We start from the raw sequence: 20,551 nt of genomic DNA, 5'->3' as shown, positions 1-20,551 counted from the left end.
TCAGGATTTATAACAGGAACACCTGTCACATGCTTTACATATAAAAATATTTTTTTTAAAAAGGGGGAAGGGGGAAATGCAGTATTGTTGCTTGAAACATTTATTTCCTTGTACAGACAGCCTTTACAGTACTTCACTATGGAGTAGTAGTTATTGTTTTGGGGAATACAAAATTACAGACCCTCAAATATGTATTTCGTAAAATAAGCTTTATAACTTTGAAGCTCTGCAAACGCCACATGTATTTTATGCTTTGAAATGACCTCCTCTCACTTCATGACATCAACAGACTTCAACATGCCTTATCAGAGAAGTTCAGGATTAGTCGGGTTCTCTGACAAAGCTGTGAACAGTCTGCAGACACACCAGCTGTGTGCTTCCTGGTGGGGCGAGAATTATTTATTTATAAAATGTTTTACCAGGAAGTAATACATTGCGAGTTACCTCTCGTTTTCAATTATATCCTGGACATAGAGTTAAGACAAATAATACATAGTTACACATACATAGTTACATAAGTGAAGAGGGTATACATTATATACAAGACGTATACACAGTTAAAGATAATATATATTATAGGCGTACGTAACAGTTACAGACCAGATTAAAATGTGAGACAGCCTTAGTTTTGAAAGAACTTAAACTGGTGGTGGATGTGAGAGTCTCTGGTAGGTTGTTCCAGTTTTGGGGTGCACAGTAAGAGAAGGAGGAGCTGCCAGATACTTTGCTGAACCGTGGGACCATGAACAGTCTTTTGGAGTAAGATCTCAGATAAGTGCTGCATGTGGTAGGGGTGAGAAGCTTGTTCAGGTAGACGGGTAGCTTGCCCAGAAAGTATTTGAAGGCAAGACAGGAGATGAACTTTGTGCCTAGACACAAGTGATGACCAATCTAGTTCTTTGAGCATTTCACAGTTATGTGTGTTGTGCTTGCATTGGAGAACAAAGCAGCATATTGAATTGTAGAGTGCATCAAGTTTGCTAAGGTGGGTTTGGGGTGCCGAGCCGTATACTATGTCCTCATAGTCGATAATTGGCATTAGCATCTGCTGTGTGATACACTTTCTGACTAGCAGACTTAGGAAGGATTTGTTCCTATAAAGTACACCTAGTTTTGCATATGTTTTGGATGTCAGGGTATCAATGTGTATCCTAAATGTTAAATGGGAGTCAAACCATATACCCAAGTATTTAAAACTAGTAACCAGTGTTAGGGTGATATTAGCATTGGTTCTGATCTGGAGCTCAGTCATTGGAAGCTTAAAAAATGTAGCCTTGGTCCCAAATACCATTATTACAGTCTTGTCAGTGTTTAAAAACAATTTGTTTAGGAAAATCCAATTTTCAAGTCTCAAAAATGAGAAGAGTAGGGGCAACAGAACAGAGCCTTGCGGGACACCCCAGGGGATATCCAAGGGGTTGGAGTTAGAGCCTGAATATTATTTATAAGTATTGGATACATGCAATATCATATTGCTTCACCCCCTTACCGCAGCAGATCTGTGTATGTATGTGCCTAATTGCCTTCCTTTATTGTTTACACTTATATCCACACGAGAGGCGAACTACAGTCAAGAATCCACCGACCTAAAGGAGAAAAAAGGACCAGAAAGAAAGAAGCACCACTATCCAGAAGCAAGACTCGAAAGGAAGTAAAAGAAACCTTGATGGGATACAACTTACACAAGGCCGTGTAAGTTTATTTATTTTTCCATTTAATCCCTGTGATCACACATTTGTACGCAAGCTCCCCATCCAAGGAGTTTTTTTGATCTTTCTATGAGGGATCAATAGAGGTATAAACACCACATTGACCGTCAGTGAAAGATATTACATCCCCCTCACATTGTGCTCCCCCATCTCTTCTTTTGTTTCATATATATATCAAGGGTCCAGGATAGACCCTAGTGGGGTAATTTGAGTCACACGAGGACTTTTCAAGAGAACTCCAAATAAGGTTGTATTATACCCTTTCTATCCTTAAAATACATATCCATTTACCAAGTGACGGTTAGAGCTAGCGCTCGAGTAACACACTATAACACATGTTGGAATCTACCTGACAGGTAGGAATGACACCAGTTTAAAGCATGCTTCCATATTCCAGAGCACTGGAGTTTGTTAAGCAAGGTAACATGATCAACAGTATCAAAAGCCTTTGCAAAATCTGGGAATATTGCACCAGTGAGTTGTCCCAGTTCCATTCCACTCTGGATTTCATTGCAAACTTTTAGCAGGGTAGTTACCATGGAATGTTTGGGGCAAAAGCCAGATTGGAATTGGCTAGGGAAATTTATCTTGGTATAGTAATCGCTTAATTGGGAGTGAACACATTTTCCCATGACTTTGGATAGTATTGGAAGAAGAGTGTCAGGATCGCCTAGACCTCCTGCCTAGCCATAGCTTCCTTGACCACTGGGTGTGCTGCTGCCTTCTGTTGGCTCTGGGTTTCTCTGTCTGTCTGTCTTCTTGTTGCTCCTGTCTCTGTCCTTTATAGCTTGCTTCCTGTCTGTTGCTTTTGCCTTTGCTTGAAGTCAGACTCCTTATGCACATGCTTCTGATTCCTGATCTGTTTCTGTACCTGTACCTGTATTATAGAAGTCTGTTCACAGTAAAAGCCCTTGCTGGTAATCTGGCTTGTCCCTGTTTGTTCCTGTTCTCAGTCCCTGCCCCCAGACCTGTCCTTGCTCCCCTGTCCTGATCCAGTCTCCTCGTTGCCGACCTCTGCTTGTTACCTGACTTCGCTACCTGCCGCCTGCCTTGGACCCCTGCTTGTGACCCCTACTACGCTCGTGCTGTTCCGGCCACCGAGATCCTACCTGCCACAGGAGTCTCGTGACAGAAAGCAAAGGCCACTTCTGGATCTCGCTGGAACAGATTCTTCTTCTGCCTGCACCCTTTCCTGCCTGCTGCAGCAGACCACATCCGCATGGTTGAAGATAAGTACTTTCGTTTCTTTTTTGGAAATCCAAGTTGGGATTTTGAAAGGTTTTTTTTGTTGTTGCTGCTAAGTGTTCTGCAAGAATTATTGCGTTCATAACGAAAAAACATTTTTTTTCTGAGACTAGAACTGTTGCTGCAGAGACTATTGCAGCTTTCTTAAAGATTCTTCTTTTTGTGCAGTGCCTGGGTTAACCCTTGCAGTACCTGTTGCCACCTTTTTAGACTCTGACTTTTCATTTCCTGGACAAGGCTTGTCTCTGCATCACTGGTTGGACCACTGCTGTTCACAGGGTTCCCATTTCAAAAGACAAGAGCGCTTCTATTATTTTGTTAGTGCATACTGCGATTTTTCCTGCAATCTGTAGTTTTTCATATGATTGGTTCTAAGTTTTCAGGTTTACCTGCAAGTTCCCCTAAAGTTTGTTTCTCTGCAACATATGATATCCCTACGCCTGATATCAAAGGTTTCAGATTTGACTGCAGGGTTCTCTGTCTGATATCCCTATGCCTGATATCAAAGGTTTCAGATTTGACTGCAGGGTTCTCTGTCTGATATTCCTATGTCCGATGTCAAAAGTTTCAGATCTAACTACAAGTTTTCTCTGTATTAGTTTCCTGCTGTCTATGATATTTCTATGCCTGATATCTAAAGTTTCAGATTCAACTGCAGGTTTTCTTTGTCTATATGATATCCCTACGCCCGATGCCTAAAGATTCAGATGTAACTGCAAGTTCTCTGTCTATGTTTTTTCCTTGCATTTATAAATCTCTGTGACTGATGCTAAAGTCTCAAAGGGTCAGCTCTCCTATCTTGTGTCTCTCTGTGTCTAATATTCCTGTTGTTCATTCTAATGCTTCTGTTTTAAAAACACATTTCCTCTGTACTGGTTTCTTGGGAAGTTTGGTTTCCCTACAGTATGTCTGAAATTATGGCTCCCACTCAAACAGTCTTGAGCAGTAAATGTGAACACAGTACCACTGATTCTTCAGAACTTCTCAAAGCAAGGAAGAAGAAGAAAAAGAAGGGAGGCATTACTGTGGAAGTTGCAGAAGGAATTAAGAATGAAAATTTAACCTCAGAGTCTGCATTTGATGAAAGAGATATGCTGCAGCTTAAGGCAACTCACAGACGTACTGTATACCAAGAATAGTGGAAGAGAAGAAAGATGCCTCTACTCAGACGCTTCAAGCTGCACAGAAAGCGATTGATTGTCTGTATGGACGTTTAGATAAGGAGCAAGAAGCTAATTCTGCACTACAAAACTGTCTATCCTCAGCAATTGCTAAGTGTGTTCTCCAGGAGAAAGAAAAAGAGCAGTTGGAGAGTGACCTGGATGGCATTTCAGCTGAGCTGGAGAAGGCATATACTGATGCTGCTGAGAATCGGCGCCTTGCTTCTAAAAGTAACGAATTCCTGGAAATCTCTATGAAGGAAATTGACAGGCTTAATACAGAGCTTAAAGTCTCCCAGGAGGAGGTTTGCTACTTCAAAAAAGAGATGGAAGTCGTTTGGGAGGAGAGATGCTACTTGAAAACAGATATACGTTCTATGAGAGACGCCTCCGAAGAGTTAAATACTGTAGTAGGTTTGAAATTCTAAACCAAATGAGTAAGAACTTCTCTGTCCAAGCCAGTGAAGGAGATAAAAGACTCCATGAATCAGAAGAGAAGAGACTATTGATAGAAGAAAAGTCAAGGATGCAATTAGTGCTGGAAAAAGCAGAGGGTGACTGGGAAAAAGAAAAATATCAGTTGGAGAATGACAGGTTGATCTTGTCAAGTAAGCTGGAGAAGGCCTACGCTGATTCTGCCCAGTACCAGACTTTCATGGCTCAAGTTGACGCAGCACTGGAAGCATCTCAGAAAGAGGTTCACAGGCTTACTACAGAGCTGGAAGCCTCTAAGGAGAAGAGTTGCCACTTCAACACAGAACTATGTTCATTGAGAGAAATCTTCGAAGGGTTAAATATCAGTTTTGAAACTGTAACCCAAGAGTGCAAGAATCTCTATGTCCAAGTCAGTGAAGGAGATAAGAAACTCCACGAATTAGGAGAGGAGAAGAAACAGTTGGCCCAGGAAAAGTTAGATGTGCAGACAGCACTGCAGAATGCAGACAGAGTGCTGCAAGAAAAACGTGTCTCCCTGGAGCGGCGCACACAAGCAGAAAATATGCTGCAGAGTCAGCTGCGAGAACTGCGTACACATCTGCAGGACACCAAGGAGAAATGGGTGAATGCTGAAGAAAAGCAGCGAGTTCTGCAGGAAGAAAGTTTCCAGACTGCCTACAAAATAAAGATGCTGCAAGAAGACCCTGGCTGTGCTCAAAGCTGTGACCATGCAGCAAGCTTAAGCCTATAGGGAACCATATTAAAAATGGTTTTTGAGGCAAAAAGTGACACTGTGTGCTCATTTGCATGTCATTTCCCAGAATCCCTTGCTGCAGTGGAAGTGCTGTATGCTGGGTGATAATGGGGAAAGGCGGGGTTGCAGACCTGCCTAAGACATGCCGATGAGCATACAGTTGTATTTGCATATTTGCTTTCCTGTGGAGGGTTTTTGTCACTTTTTTTACTCACCATAACTTAACTCAGTATTATGGTATAGCCTATCCCATAGCCTCTTATGCATATCCAGTTAAAATCAACCCCACACTGATGAGACCCATTAAGGTTGAAACAGCTGTCTGTGGGTGGGTTTTTGGCTAAGATCAAGAGGATGGAGGTTGCCATGGAGCCCGCCGGGACCACCCTGCACAAGGAGAAGAAGAAGAAGACGAAGGAGAAGCACACAGCACCCCCGGAGACGGTCCCCAGCAGCCAGGAGACGGACGGAGGAGGCCCAGCGGCAACCAGCTCCAGCGGCTCAGGCGACGTTGCCACCCCCAGCGGCCTCACCCCCACTGCCAGCACCAGCAGCGGCGGCCCCAGCTCCAACCCTGGAGCTGGGAGCAGCAGCAACAGGAGGATCCCCCGCCTGGAACCCTGGATGAGGCAGACGGTGGTGATGCAGCTGAGGGAGGTCGACGGACAGCACCCTCTATTGGAAGCTGAGACCTTTGCCAAGGAGCTGGTGAGCAAAGCAGGCTTTACTCCGGATGAGATCCTGAGCATCCAGGACCTCAGGGGTGGCCTGTTTTTCGTCACCTTCGCCACGGCGGGAGCCTGCAGGAGGTACTGGGAGGCTTTCCAGACCCTGAAACAGGAGGTCCCCTTCTCAGAGTTCGACATGAACTGCCCTATCCAGAGGGACGAGAAGAGGATCACTGTGACGTTGAGGAACCCCCATATCCCTGGAAAGGATATTGCTACCTTTCTGCGGCGCTCTTGCACCGTGGTGAAGGAGCCGAGCAGGATCAAGGACAAGTTGGGGTACTGGGTGGGAAAGTGGAGCATGGTAGTTCGCTTGTGGCCAAATCCAGAAGCGGCAGATCGGCTGCACCACCTCCCTCCCAGTTTTTGACTTGCGGGCAGCTCAGGGAGGATCTTTTACCCTGACCAGCCCCAGACCTGCGGTAATTGCGGGAACCTGGGGCATCAGTGGAAACAGTGCACCCTGAAAGCCTGCAGAAACTGCAAGAACACCGGACACGAAACAAAGGATTGTCCCCGCCAGAAAACCTGCGACCTGTGCGGAGAGACAACCCACATGTTCCGGGACTGCAAGCTGAGGGTCAGGAGCTAAGCAGAGGCCGCGGCAAAAGGCGCAACACCGGGCACGCCCCTGACAGCAACCCAGAAGGCAGCCAAGAAGCCCCCTGCAAACCAACCCGTAAAGGCACAAGGGGGTAAGTATCAGAAGGAGCAAAGGGAAAAGGAGGCCACCCAAGCAGCGCCCGCTGCGGCTCCTGAGCCCGCTGCCCCTTCAGTAGCAACCCCCACCCCACCCCTTCCCACCCTCACCCCTGCAGCAACACTCCCTCCCACACCCACTGCTGCTGCAACCCCCACCATACCCCCTACCCCAACCCTCCCCGCCCACCCCAACCCTACCCGCCCACCCACCACCCCTTGCCCCCTCCTCCCAACCCTCCACTGCAGCCCCCCCCCACGCTCCATGAGGCTGCAGCCCTTCCCTCTGTAACACCTCTCCCCAGCCCCGAGGCTGTTGCACCCCCTCCCTCTTCCTCCCTTGCTACAGATACCGCCCCCATAGCCCAGACCGGAACGGAGAAGCAGGGAATAAAGAGGAGAGCCCCTGAGACGGATAGCCCGCACCAGGGGCTGGAGCAGAAGAGAGCCCAAATGCAAATCGGCGACTCACCCACTTCCAGCGATGCTGACAGTGACCTTGAAAGCGACCTGGAGGAGGAGGAAGCAGAGATGCAGGAGGCAGCCATTGCAGAGGAGCAGGCGGCCATTTTAGAACAGCCACCTAGCGAGACACTGGTGAGAGGCGAGAGGCAGCAGAGACCTTCCTCCTCCATGACAACCTTGGGCAAACCATGGATCTGCTAGTCCAGCTGTGCGAGGAGATCAACAAGACCACCCACGCCAGCGAGGATGGTAACTAGTATCACTGCATGTCTGTCCAACCCCTTATCCCCAAACTAATGGCGTCTTTTAACATTTTCTCCATTAACGTAAGGAGCATAGGAGAGCGGATGAGACGTGCCAGAGTACTAACATTCCTTTCTTTACAGAAATGTGATGTGTATATGCTACAGGAATGTGCCTTACCTTTTTCTCGATCCTACAGGCACCTGAGCGGGCAGTGGTCTCACGGCCCCTCCTACTGGTCTGGGGGGAACGGGTGCAGGAACGCGGGTGTAGCCATTTTGATCCGGGGGAGATGTTTCACTGTTGATTCTGTCCATGAACTCGTCTGCGGCAGACTACTGGTCGTAGACGGTTCGTGGGCAGGGGAGCCGATTAGGCTCATCAATGTGTACGCCGCCCCCGGAGAAATGAGCGCTTGGAACTTTTCCAGCACCTTCGCCCTTGGCTCGCAACCTCCAGGGCAGTGGTGATGGGTGGGGATTTCAACTGCACGATTGAGGTGGGGGGGCGCGTGCCCCCCAGCAAATCAGCAAAGATAGATGTGACGTCCAGGATACTCATGGCGATGATTGGGGAGGCATCCCTGAAGGACGCAGTGGGATCTATGGGAGCAGGTGCCGCAAACTACTCTTGGTGCCACCCAAATGGTTCCGTGCGTTCTCGGATTGACTTCCTGTTCACCACCAAGCAGGTACAGCACAGACAGCACTCCATGGTCGCAGTACATTTCTCTGACCACAGAGCCATTCATCTCCAGGGGCGCCTGGGAGGAGGTTTCCCCCCAGGGCCAGGATCCTGGAAGCTGAACTGCGCACTGCTGGAAAGGGAGGAGATCATGGAGGAGCTGAGAACAGCATACACAGCATGGAAAGAAGAAAAGGCCTATTTCCCCAGCACTGCAGAGTGGTGGGAATTCACGAAGATAAGGATCCGCTGCTTCCTGCAGGCAAAGGGCAGACGCCTGGCGTGTGAGAGGAAGGGGGAGTTCGAGGGCCTGCAGCGCAAGCTGCAGTCCCTGCATGACCTCAAACGCTGCGGATGGAACGTGGATGACGACCTGGAGGAAACCAAGGAGAGCCTGCAAAAGCACTTTGAGGAGGAATCCAGACGAATCATCTTCCGTTCCAAGGTGGAGAACCTTGAGAGGGGGGAGAAATGCAATGCCTTCTTCTTCAAGAAACTCCACTCTGCCCACATGCCCCTGAGGGAGCTGCGAGACAAAGATGGCAACGTGCAGCAGGGGAAGGAGGAAGTCATGGGAGTCGTGAAAGATTTCTATGAAGACCTCTACTCCCCAAAAGCATCAGACCGAGACCAGGCTGACAAATTCCTGTCAGGGATTACAAACACCATCGACCCGGCAGGAAAAGCAGCCATGAACGCCCCCCTGACGCTGGAGGAGCTCCACGCTGCAACCAAATCCTTTAAGACGGGTAGGACGCCGGGCGGAGATGGTATCCCAGCTGAGTTATACACGAAGCTGTGGGACCTGATCGGCCCGGACCTGCTCGAGCTTTACAGGGAACTGGAAGCAGAAGGTAGGATGCCCCCAACGCTGAGGGAAGGAATGCTGACGCTCTTGTACAAACGGAAGGGGGAGAGGTGCGACCTCAAGAACTGGCGTCGCATCTCGCTCCTGAACGCGGACTACAAGATCCTAGCAAAAGTCCTAGCGAACAGACTGAAGAAGGTCATCAGCCAGATCATCCACCCAGACCAGACGTGCGGCATCCCCGGACGCAGGATCGCAGACAGCCTCGCCCTAATCAGAGACGCAGTCCACTACATCAAAGACCGCCGTGTACACGCGGCCCTGGTCACCCTTGATCAGGAGAAGGCCTTCGACCGTGTCTCCCATGATTTCATGGGCAGGGTGCTGCGTGAGTATGGGATGGGGGAGATGTTCTGTTCTTATGTTAACCTGATGTACCTTGACATTTGCAGTGTGGCGATCGTGAACGGATGGAAGACTAACCCCTTCCCTGTCCTCTCAGGGGTTAGGCAGGGCTGCCCTCTTTCACCTCTCCTTTTTGTCTGTTGTATAGAGCTCTTCGCCCAGTGCATCAGACGAGACGCAGAGATCAGAGGGATCGTCGTGCCAGGACCCCAGAGACGCGAAGTGAAGTGCTCGCTCTACATGGATGACGTCACCATCTTCTGCGCAGATAGCCGGTCGGTGAAGACGCTGGTCCAGACGTGCGAGGATTTCGGGAAAGCTTCAGGAGCAAAAGTCAACTGCGGGAAGTCAGAGACCAAGCTATTTGGGCTTTGGAACCTGACTGCCGACCCCCTCCCCTTCCCCATCAGAGCAGGCCTCATTCAAATCCTTGGAGTCTGGTTTGGTGTGGGGAGCGAGGCCGCTGCCCTGAAGAGCTGGAACGAGAGGCTGAACAAGGTGAAGCAGAAGATCGGATTGTGGCGCCTCAGACCCCTCACCATTGAGGGGAAAAAGCTGGTACTGCTGAACGAGATCCTCCCTGTCCTGCAGTACGTGGCCCAGGCATACCCGCCTTCGACCAGAACCTGCCAGGAGATCTCCATGGCAGTGTTCCGCTTTGTCTGGGGGGCCAAGTTTGAGAGGGGAAAGCGCGAGGTGATGTACAAAGAGCCGCACAAGGAGGGTAGAGGAATCCCCGACATCCCCACTATGCTGCGCGCCTTCTTTGTAAGCAACTGCGTGCGGATCACCCTGAGAGACTGCGACAAAGACTCCTCTGGCTACTCCATGTCCCGCCTCCTACTCCTGCCGCTCTGGAGAGCACTGGGGTGGGACAAGTGGGACAGCTCCATCCCTTACAGCTGGCGCACGCCCTGGTTCTACAAGGACGTGAAGAAGTTTGTGAGGCAGAACAATCTGGAGGGAGTAAAACCAGACCTGTGGAAGCCCAAGGTCATCTACAAAATGATCAGGGCTAAAGACATCATGGAATCGGTCCCAGGTCTTCACCCCAACACCTTTGGAACGGTGTGGAGGAATGTGGGATCGAAAAGACTAATGAACAAACACAAAGTTATTGCTTGGCAGGCCATACACGGGGGACTCCCTGTGAATGCGGACAAGTACCAGAGTAAACTCAGCCTCGTGAGGCACTGCCCCAGGTGCAATCATACACCTCTTCTGGAACTGCCCCTTTGCGCAGGCCTTGCTGCACGCGCTGGACACTGACTTAAAGGACTGTATACCGAGGAAGTGCGTCACGTACTACTCGGTGTTCCACGGACTTTTCACAGGAACACACACAGAGGACGCAATCGAAGCCGGTTGGCGTCTAATGTGCTGTTTCAAGGACGTTTTACTATTCGCCAGGGAACGTTTGATCAAGGGGAAGAAGAGGATGTCGGTACAGGACTGTCGCAGGCTGCTCCACAGCCTGCTCAAGGACTATTCCATCTTTGACGGCCCTGAGGAGGAGGACTAAACGCCCCCCTCCCCACCCCCCCCTTACTCCCCCGCCCCAAAAGTTTTTCTGTGCAATAAAGTTAGAGATAATGTGTGTATGATATGTCATGTCTGTGGTGCGGTGCATACGTATAAATGCACTGCACCGCCGTGTTCGTCATAGTTTTTTTACTTTTGGGGAAACCATTAATAAAAATGTATGTGAGTTGTGTGGGATATGCACTGCGCCGTTGTTAACGTCGCGGTTTTTTTTTCCGTTTGGAAAATGATTTATGTACTGTTATAATCTTGTTGTAAAGATTTGCTGCATAATAAAAGAATTTTCAAAACAAAAAAAGCTGTCTGTGGGTGGTTTTCTGGGTATGCACCTTAACCCTGGCTGTGCTCAAAGCTGTGACCATGCAGAAAGCTTAAGCCTATAGGGAACCATGTTAAAAATGGTTTTTGAGGCAAAAAGTGACACTGTGTGCTCATTTGCATGTCATTTCCCAGAATCCCTTGCTGCAGTGGAAGTGCTGTATGCTGGGTGATAATGGGGAAAGGCGGGGATGCAGACCTGCCTAAGACATGCAGATGAACATACAGTTGTATTTGTATATATATTTATATATATATAATAGCATGTTCTTGTATAGTGCTGCTAATTGTACACAGCACTTTACAGAGACATTTTTGCAGGCACAGGTCCCTGCCCCGTGGAGCTTACAATCTATGTTTTTGGTGCCTGAGGCACAGGGAGATAAAGTGACTTGCCCAAGGTCACAAGGAGCCGACACCGGGAATTGAACCAGGCTCCCCTGCAGCAATCTCAGTGTCAGTCAGTGTCTTTACTCACTGAGCCACTCCTTCTCCCTTATATATATACTAATGTCACCATGCAAAAGGAATGGTGATACTGGTGCTAGTTCTTTGTCTTCTACATAATGACCCTAATACGGCTGCCTTCTAAAAACAGAAGTCACCAGAGCAACATGTGATTAGCTACAAAGCAGAACAGATGAAAGGGATGTATATTCCCTTGAGGGGTGGCATATACAGTATATCACAAATATGAATTAACAATCCCTTCTCAACAGTTCCCCTATCAACACCTGTGTCACCATGTCACAGCCAAACCATTATTTCCTTCCTTCTACCACACAAGAAGGGGGTGGGGGGGAGAGTCATATTATTCCCTGGCCACACTGTTATTCTATTGCAAAACCACCACAACAAAGTATATGAGAACAGTTACCCTGAAAGGCAAATTTCCTAGGACAGTGCTTCTCAACCTATGTTTTTGGATGGGTTCCTGCCTATTGCTTTTTTTTATTATTATTACAATTCCTGTGTCACTTTCAGTCCTTTTGTATCATGCTCATTCAAGTCAGAGCTATTTAAAAAAAAAAATATTCATTTAAATATCCCTTTTCACTCATTTCAATTGTCATTTTATTTCGCTTTAGCTTTTATGGGCACATTTATATTGTTTAACTCCTCACATTTATATTGTTCTTTCCACACTAAGCCCATCACAACACCCCATTTGAGAATCAGTGTGATGGGGTGTCCCTTTTGCACCATGTTGGTCAATACAATCATATCAGTTGACTGTCTAGAAAAAACATGCACAGAAGACATTTCTAATTAATTCAGCATATAGCCATTTAGGAGAGCTGTGTATGGTCAGTAGTGGTGCTACCAGTACATCTGATTTGTGTAAGGTGACACGAGGAAGGAAAATGGGATTATGGTCCATATTTAGTAAGTAATCTTCTTCCATAAAGCACATTCTTGAATGATGGTGACAGACACCTTACAGCCAATTAACTTGAATGGGCTATAAGGTGTCTTCCAGCGCAGGAAGGTGTCTTATGGCAGAAGATTACTTTGTAAAGATGGCTCTATATATAAAAGACTCTTTATGAAACAGCAGTCAACATAGACTTTCACCTGAGCAGACCAGTACTGGGCCTGACTGCGGAGGTGCACAGTCTTGTGAGACAAGGGATATCTTCTCTCTGATTGGTTAAGACTCACTAGGCTCAGATAATTGGAATTGGAGCTCGATCCCACATTGAATGCCAGTTAGCGTGAAACGGAGATCCGATACACCGAAGCGTAGTGACTACCTCCCTAGAGCAAGCTGGGGCCTCTCAACTTTAGGTCTTCTCTACTCACATGTCCTTCGGTCCTCCAAGAGGGCAGGCATGTTGGACTTGACTACCACTGGAGGACAACAAGCTCTGAGCCACTTGTGTACCTGTTTCCCCCTCATTGTTCATAGCTCTTCCTCCGGGACCTCACTCTAATACCTTATATAACTGACTAGATGGGAAGGGGAACCTACACCATATATGGGAGTTAAATCCACTCGGGTACATCACCCATGGGGACATATATTAAAATAAATATGAAACTATGCATTATTTTGTCTCCTGTGGATTGCTATTTGGTAAAGTGACTGGTGAAGATAAAAATAATTATAATTAAAAAGGGAATTTAAAAAAAATTACAGTAAATAACAGTGTTGACGTGTTCCTTGCTTTCAGAATCTGGTCTATATGTGAGAGGCTGATTAAATAATATTGAACAGTAAACAATTCTGCACAAAGCCTCTCGGCTACAGGTGTTTAGAGGGAAGGTGTGAACGTTTGACTTGACAAATACAGGTTAGCATTCAATTCTGTTTAACCATTCACAGCCCCTGGGCATGGTACACACATACAATGCCCCAAATCCTTTTTGACAGCGAAATGATTAAATATGGTATGTTTTTCACTCTCAGCGAGAAGGCACGCTGACTCCCAAAAGAAGAATGGAATGCAATAACAGACAAGTTGCTACTTTGTATAACAAATTACTTGTTATACTTGCTAAGATAGTGGCGGGTACAGCGACATCGCGTCAAAACAAATGCATTGCCGCCGTCGCGTGCGCTTATAGTAAGCGCAACGCGACGGCGTGACGGAGCGACGGCTTGGTCACGATCGCTGGAAGTCATCTCAATTTGATTTTTTTCAGCGACCGCAGCCTGATGTCACCGTCGCGTCTCTGGTACTATAAGCGTAATCTAACTTTCTTCAACTGTGTGAATCAGAATAGGAATGAAAAGGCTTAGAACAAAAATTAGTGCAGGCATCAATATACTTCCCAACTTTTATTGTCTTACACAGTTATCATAGGATAAACATAAAAGAGGGAATGGGATACAAAAGCAACAAAAAAAGGGGGGGTGAGGGGTGGGAAGACACTTGGGGATATACAATCTATTGACAGGTATTTAGTTAGTTTACACATTTCAACTTTTAATCGGTTAATTGTCTCCTGGTGTATCTTGGATTTCCTTTCCTAATTCTGGTGCTGGTATCAATTTTAAGGCAAGTATGTCAAGCTCTCTAATATAATAAACTGCAGATAATTTGTGGATAAGGGTCCTCAGAGCTACACAGATCTTCAGACAATCTGGGCTCGTTGCCTTTTATTGAAGCAGCAGTTGAAAGATATATGGCTGCAGTGATTCCCAACAGGGGGTTAAGGAGCACCTAGGGGGTTCGTGAGGTGTCCCCAAGGGGTCCACCAATAAAAATATTTAATGGTAGATATTGGTTCTTAATGGTTCCTGAGTTCGTGTGCAGGGAGTGCGCACTTAGTAAGGCCCAAACTGCATCTAAGCGTGGGTGGTATACAGTAGCTGTTAACTACAACAGGAGCTTCCAAAGTCGTCCCTCACATTGCTTTGCATCTTCAGTGGCAAGGAAATGGGGGGTGTGCCTTTGGAAGCACCCGCAGTGATTGACAGCTATACCACCCATGCTGTCTGAACACACTGAGGTGCAGTTTGGGGCCTTATTATGTATGCATTACCCCCACGAGCTCAGGGCATTGTACAGTACTTCCTGGGATCCGTCAAACTGTTTAGTTAGCAATAGTCTGAGTTGGCAATACAATATATTAATTAGGGGTTCACAGAACAAATATTGTGTAGCAGGTGGGTGGACAATGTAAAAAAGGTTGGGAACCACTGATATAAAGCATAAATATGTGCATTAGATTGTGTATGTAGCGCACTTTCCCCACCCTATGGGAGATATGGCAGCTACTGAGTGTGTGGTGCGTTACCTGTGGCTCACAGGAGGCCAGAACCTCCACTGCTGGGAGCCCAGGGTGTACCTGATCCGTCTGGTGACAGCGCCTTCACATGTGTGGGATTCTAACTATGTTGGATAACCCCATCACAGGACCTAATACAAGAATTACACACAATGGTATAGATGATAGGAATAATAATGCAACACCCACACCAAATTGGCCACGCACGGCTGTAATGCCACAGTGGCCTCCAACCCAGCATTTACACCCTAATGGAATATCCCCAAAGTATTGAGGTGCCCCTAGGCACCAAACCACCCGGCGCCACAGAAATCAACACACCCAATATGTGTGAAAGCGCTGCCCACAACTAAAGTGGTATTGTTGGTGCACTTGGAGATGTAGATACCTGCCGGGTGCTCCAACACCTGGTAGCGCCGACTGATGACAGGCCGCTCCGGCCTCCCACAGCACACTCCCTGCCTCTGCCTCTAACTGACAGCGGGTCCGCCTCGGTCTCCGGCCGCACCCGCACCACCTGCGGCCGCACTAGACCAACGCAGCGCTCCTGGAGGAAAGGGGGCAAAAGGAGCCCAGAAGGAGACCTGGCCACATGTACATCATTTCTTCTTGTATTGTAACATGTACTTGTAATTTTCATGCAAATCAGGTTAAAAAAAACTATAGAAAGTTGAAGCTGGTTCAATTATAATTTGAAACATTAGCCTTACACAATATTCATGTGGTTTGTATATTTGTTTTAGCTGCTTCTTCTCAGAATATGAATGAAAATATAATAAAGCTATTAAAGTCATTGGCAATACTGCTCAAACATTTATGCCAGTAAGTCCACGTGTTCCAATGAGCTGCTTATATGATACAGCACATGTATAGTATTTTATTTATAAAAATGTTTTACCAGGAAGTAATACATTGAGAGTTACCTCTCGTTTTCAAGTATGTCCTCGGCACAGAGTTATAAAAAATACATGAACACTAAATGAACAGGGTTATACAGTGAATTCACAGACATTTCATGGACAATGAAATAGTATGGTCAGCCTCAACCACTGACACATACCATATTAAAGCTGCAGACCAAGCAATATCCTACATGTGTTTTTTTTGTTTTTTTTAATAAATCAGTTCTATATTATGAGAAAATACTAAACAACACTGAATGTCATTTTTAATGTATTATAATGTAACAAGCATTTTTTTGTTTCTGTAGCAACCATTTACAAAGTCACATCCCCTTCCTCTGACACTCCCATTTTTGAGCCCTGCCCTCTCTCTAGCAGTGCACCAATTGTATCTAGTGACTGCCTGGTCACATGATCTTCCCCACAGAACTTTGCATCTTTGGTCCTCTTCTGCTGTATGGACAGCCATTTAGTGAACTCCCGAGCCGAATCTTCGTCGATCGATCGGCAACTTAGTTATCATTATGTGCATTGTATTGATGCAAAAATAAAAGGGGATTTAAAAAAAAAAAAAAAAAAATAGCAGCTTGGACAGCTGCTTTAATATATGGTAATACAATGCTCTAAACGAGGGGTGCGCAAACATTTTCAGGGGGGGGGGGGTGCGCCGCGCTTACAGAGACCCCGCTCTCTTCCCCACAACATTTAAATTCAATGCCGGAGGGGCGTGCGAGGCCTCTATATGTCCCTTTGTCTCCGGCGACTTCTGACGACACGTTGCCACTGTAACGCAGAGTCAACTGACGCGCCGGGTCACAGGACGGTGTGACATCAGGAAACGCCAGAGAAAAGGTATGGGGGGATGGGGGCGCAGACCAAAAAGTTTGTGCACCCCTGCTCTAAACCCTTCATCGCTACAAACTGAACCCATTTTCAGGTGGCGAAAAAAAGCATTTGTGTAATGTCTCTGTCAACAAGTATTAAGGCGGCACTTTGTAATGAATTCTCCTCTGATCATAATGAGTGGAGCCAATTTGCTGTTGCTTTTTTGCAGCCAACTTCCATTATCTATATTCTAAGAGCTGCAGATTCCTCTTTGAAACCACAGAGGAGATGGCATTCCCCAAAGAACCACAGCAAGTGCATCTGTCAATATGTTTACAAGATACAAATCAGCCTTTCTAGCTAAGAATGACGACGGGCAGAATGTGCCCTCTTAAAGGCCCAGTCGCACGTGAAGGGCAGAAAAACAGCATAGCAAATGCAATCAGTTTCCATAGAAACAGCGAATCGACCTTAAAGTGAAACATGACAAAACATGTGAAAAAAATGAATGTGTTCATTTTCACCAGGTCAAGATACTGTGCTATGCGGATCATTTTATCAACGTCTCCCAGCTGCAAAAACGGGAGAAAACAGTTGGGTATCCTAGACCCGATTTCTCAATCAAGAAAATTCTATTGGTTTCAATGGGAATGTTTTTCCTTGCCAATCCTGGTGCTGTTTTTTTTTAACCTCCGTTTTTGCAGCTGGGAGACGTTGCTAAATGAGCCCTCATTTCTTTGCCCTCCCCCTTTGGCTAACGATGTCATCATAATTACTTTGCAACAGAAAAACAAAGGGGGAAACGTGGTCATCGACACATTTCCTGCAGCTGCACAGTTTCATGAACAGTCTTATTAAAGAAATGATGTAAACAAAACACAAACCCGGTCCACAAATGAAGGTTATATGGAAACATCCATTTAAAGCTGCAGTTCAAGCAATATCTTACATGTCTGTTTAAAAAAAATCAGTTCTGTACTATGAAAAATACTTGTAGAATTTAAAAAAAAAACAATTTTAAAGACATTTTAATGTATTACAACGTAACAAGCATTTTTGTTTCTATAGCAACCATTTACAAAGTTACATCCCCTTCGTCTTTTGAGGCAGGCTCTGGCACACCCCTTTTGCCCTTTATCTAGCAGTGCACCAATTGTATCAAGTGCCTGCCTGGTCACATGATCTTCCACACACAACTTTGCATCTTGGGTAATTTTCTGCAGCACTGACAGTAATTTAGTGAACCCCTGAGTCGAATCTTTGCTTGATCGGCAATTTAGCTAATCACTTGTCAGTATGCAGATTGTATTGAAAAAATTAAAAAAAAAATTTAAAACAGCAGCTTGAACTGCTGCTTTAAAAAACGTCCATTTAAAAATACTTAAGACTTCTCTAATTTATTTTACAACAAAAAGGAGTAGTCGCCTACATATAATCCATGAAACAAATCATTATTATGAATTGACTTGGTGCTAGAAGATACTTCCTATCGGTACTGATAACAAAGGCCGAGATTATAGTTGTTTCGCGTGCACAGTCGCGCTTCTTCACTCTCGCGCTCTTTGGGCGGCCTCTATGAGAAGAGGCTTGTTGTTCGCGCAGCACGTGTGCGTCGCTGCCACAATAAACGAGGCCTAAGTGAGAATAACAGCATACATCTCACAGTCAGAGTACCATGTGAGCCCCTGAGCAGCGCGTACGGACTGTATTACAGGATATATGCTGTGGGCTTTGTTTCTACTATTTTCTGCTCGAGGGACCCATTGGTTCCCGAGATACTTACAGATGACGTTACCAGTATTATTCTTGGTTTAAGGGGATTTAAATGGCCATCCAATAAAAAGCTGAAAACCTACTGGCCTGAGATTTGGCAGCCATTTTGTTTTTCCTCAAGGGAGATTTAAACCTGGTAACTTCACCGGTACGTAGCTCAGAAACTGACGGGTCCCTGGGCCTGAAAATAGCATGCTTCTGCTCTGCCTCCTCCACTCCCCCCGAGGGATGCCTTGATTGCTGCTTTTTTATAAAACAAAATAAATGCCCTTGGCAGTACACGTGAACCTACACCCTTGAGAGATCTAGAGTGGGTGCATTGTAGCGGCATTCAATCCACCAGGAAAGGGCTGATCACAGACTTTCAGGAAGATTGATAGCCAACCTTAATGTGACTTGTTCACTGTATTAAGAAGTCTGCAACTGCACTTTGCAAGACACAGGAAGTCATTCCTAATGCCCAAAGTATCCATCTGTACAATCTCTGCAATGAGCAGTATGTAAATTAGTCATTAATGGCTGTTTACTGTAAAAGTGAGCCAAGTACAGTATTATTGAGGTTATCTAAGGTTTATGCACAACATACTGGGGAAATCATTTAAAGCTCTCTGTAGAAAATGAAGTTACAAATGTTGTGTTAACACACTTTTTATTCAAATTCAAATGGGCTTCCTGGGGGGGAGGGGGTGGGGGGGAGGGAGGGATCGCTGATGACCCATTCATGCATTTCCTTACAACTGCCCTATACATCAGTCCACACAATAAAAAGATAAGGAGTATGTAACATACATCACTTACTAGCAAACCCGATATACAGTAAGTTGTTACGTGGGACTGTACCTTTAAAAGCTATTTTATTGCTTTAAACAAAACAGTAACAAGCATAAAAATAGCAGAGATATGGAAGCATGAGCAGAGTGATTTATACAAATATTTTCTCACATTAGGATTTATTTACAGATCACTGTACAGTGTCCATGCAAAGTAGGTCTCGGTTACAGAACGGGCTAGAAAGAGTCACTGGAGCCTTCAGCAGCAAAGTTTTGCAGTATGTGAAGTTAAATGAAGACATAACTTGCTCCTAAAAACAAAAGGGTTAAGGCTTGTTATAAATCAGTTTTCTAACAGAGAACATTGCAATCAAATAAATATGCTTAGGTGCTTACAATTTTTAATCCACAAAGAGCAGCAGACTAAAAATTGACACTGTACTCCATATCCTCTGTAGAAGTCGATTAGGCCAGAAATTTGGACCAGTAACGTCATGAAAAAAAACAGAAAAACATGTGGGGGACTTTTCCATCTTGACCTCATTTGCACACTATAGTTTTCTTCCAAAGAACAGTAGAGAATGCATCAATTGTAAAGATTTTGCAAAGTATGGGGTAGATCCTCAGAAGTTCGCAATTTTTTTAAAGTTACATTATTTCATTTTAACGTATCTATTGCAGGGTACATGCAACTACACACGCGGGTTTCTTGACAAGGCTTATTTATTTTGCCTTGAAAAATATACAGCACACAAAACAAAAATAGCTTTTTATCAGCAACAAAAGGAAAATGGCTTTTCTTCAGCAGACAGACAAAAACAGTTTCTCTTTAGCAGACAGTGTATATGCCAGTTGCCCGTTTCTATGCAGGGGACAGACAGTTCACAATTCATCTACTTTTCTAATCAGACCTTGTATTAGGAAATCTCTCAGCAGCTTACTCCTCTCTCCTCAACCGACCGGCTCCATGTGTCTACAGCCTGGGTTTTAACAAACCTTGATTAGGCAGCTGGGATCCAACTAATTGTCCTGAGGTTCCCAGCTGAAGTTAACCTAGTCAGTGCTGCACTGCAGACTAGACATAGGTTTTCCAGGCATATAACTGGTGGCTTTTATTTACCCTGTCACAGTATCCATAACGCATATCCCCAAAGCTGAACGTTGTTCAGCCATTTTCCGTAAAAATAAGGGAAAGAGGCATGGCCTGAAAGCGAACCAAGATGGCCGTGTTGCACTGAAGCTCCCTGCCTGGAGAACAGTAATCCATAGCCATCCAGGCGCAAAATCATGCAATTTTCAGTAAATTACTTAAATACTGAGAGCCGACACAACAAGGACACTCTAGAACCAA

General features: G+C 45.8%; 1 protein-coding gene across 1 annotated transcript in view; it reads right to left on the bottom strand.

Moving 5' to 3' along the window:
• Positions 1–20,551, bottom strand: part of MGAT4D (MGAT4 family member D) — a 148,483-nt gene that overhangs the window by 79,704 nt on the left and 48,228 nt on the right. The window lies entirely within an intron of this gene.

The sequence above is a fragment of the Ascaphus truei genome, chromosome 1 (genome assembly GCF_040206685.1).
Source record: "Ascaphus truei isolate aAscTru1 chromosome 1, aAscTru1.hap1, whole genome shotgun sequence".
Classification (NCBI taxonomy): domain Eukaryota; kingdom Metazoa; phylum Chordata; class Amphibia; order Anura; family Ascaphidae; genus Ascaphus; species Ascaphus truei.
The sequence above is the reverse complement of the archived record's forward strand: the minus strand, read 5'-3'. Positions and strand labels throughout refer to the sequence as shown.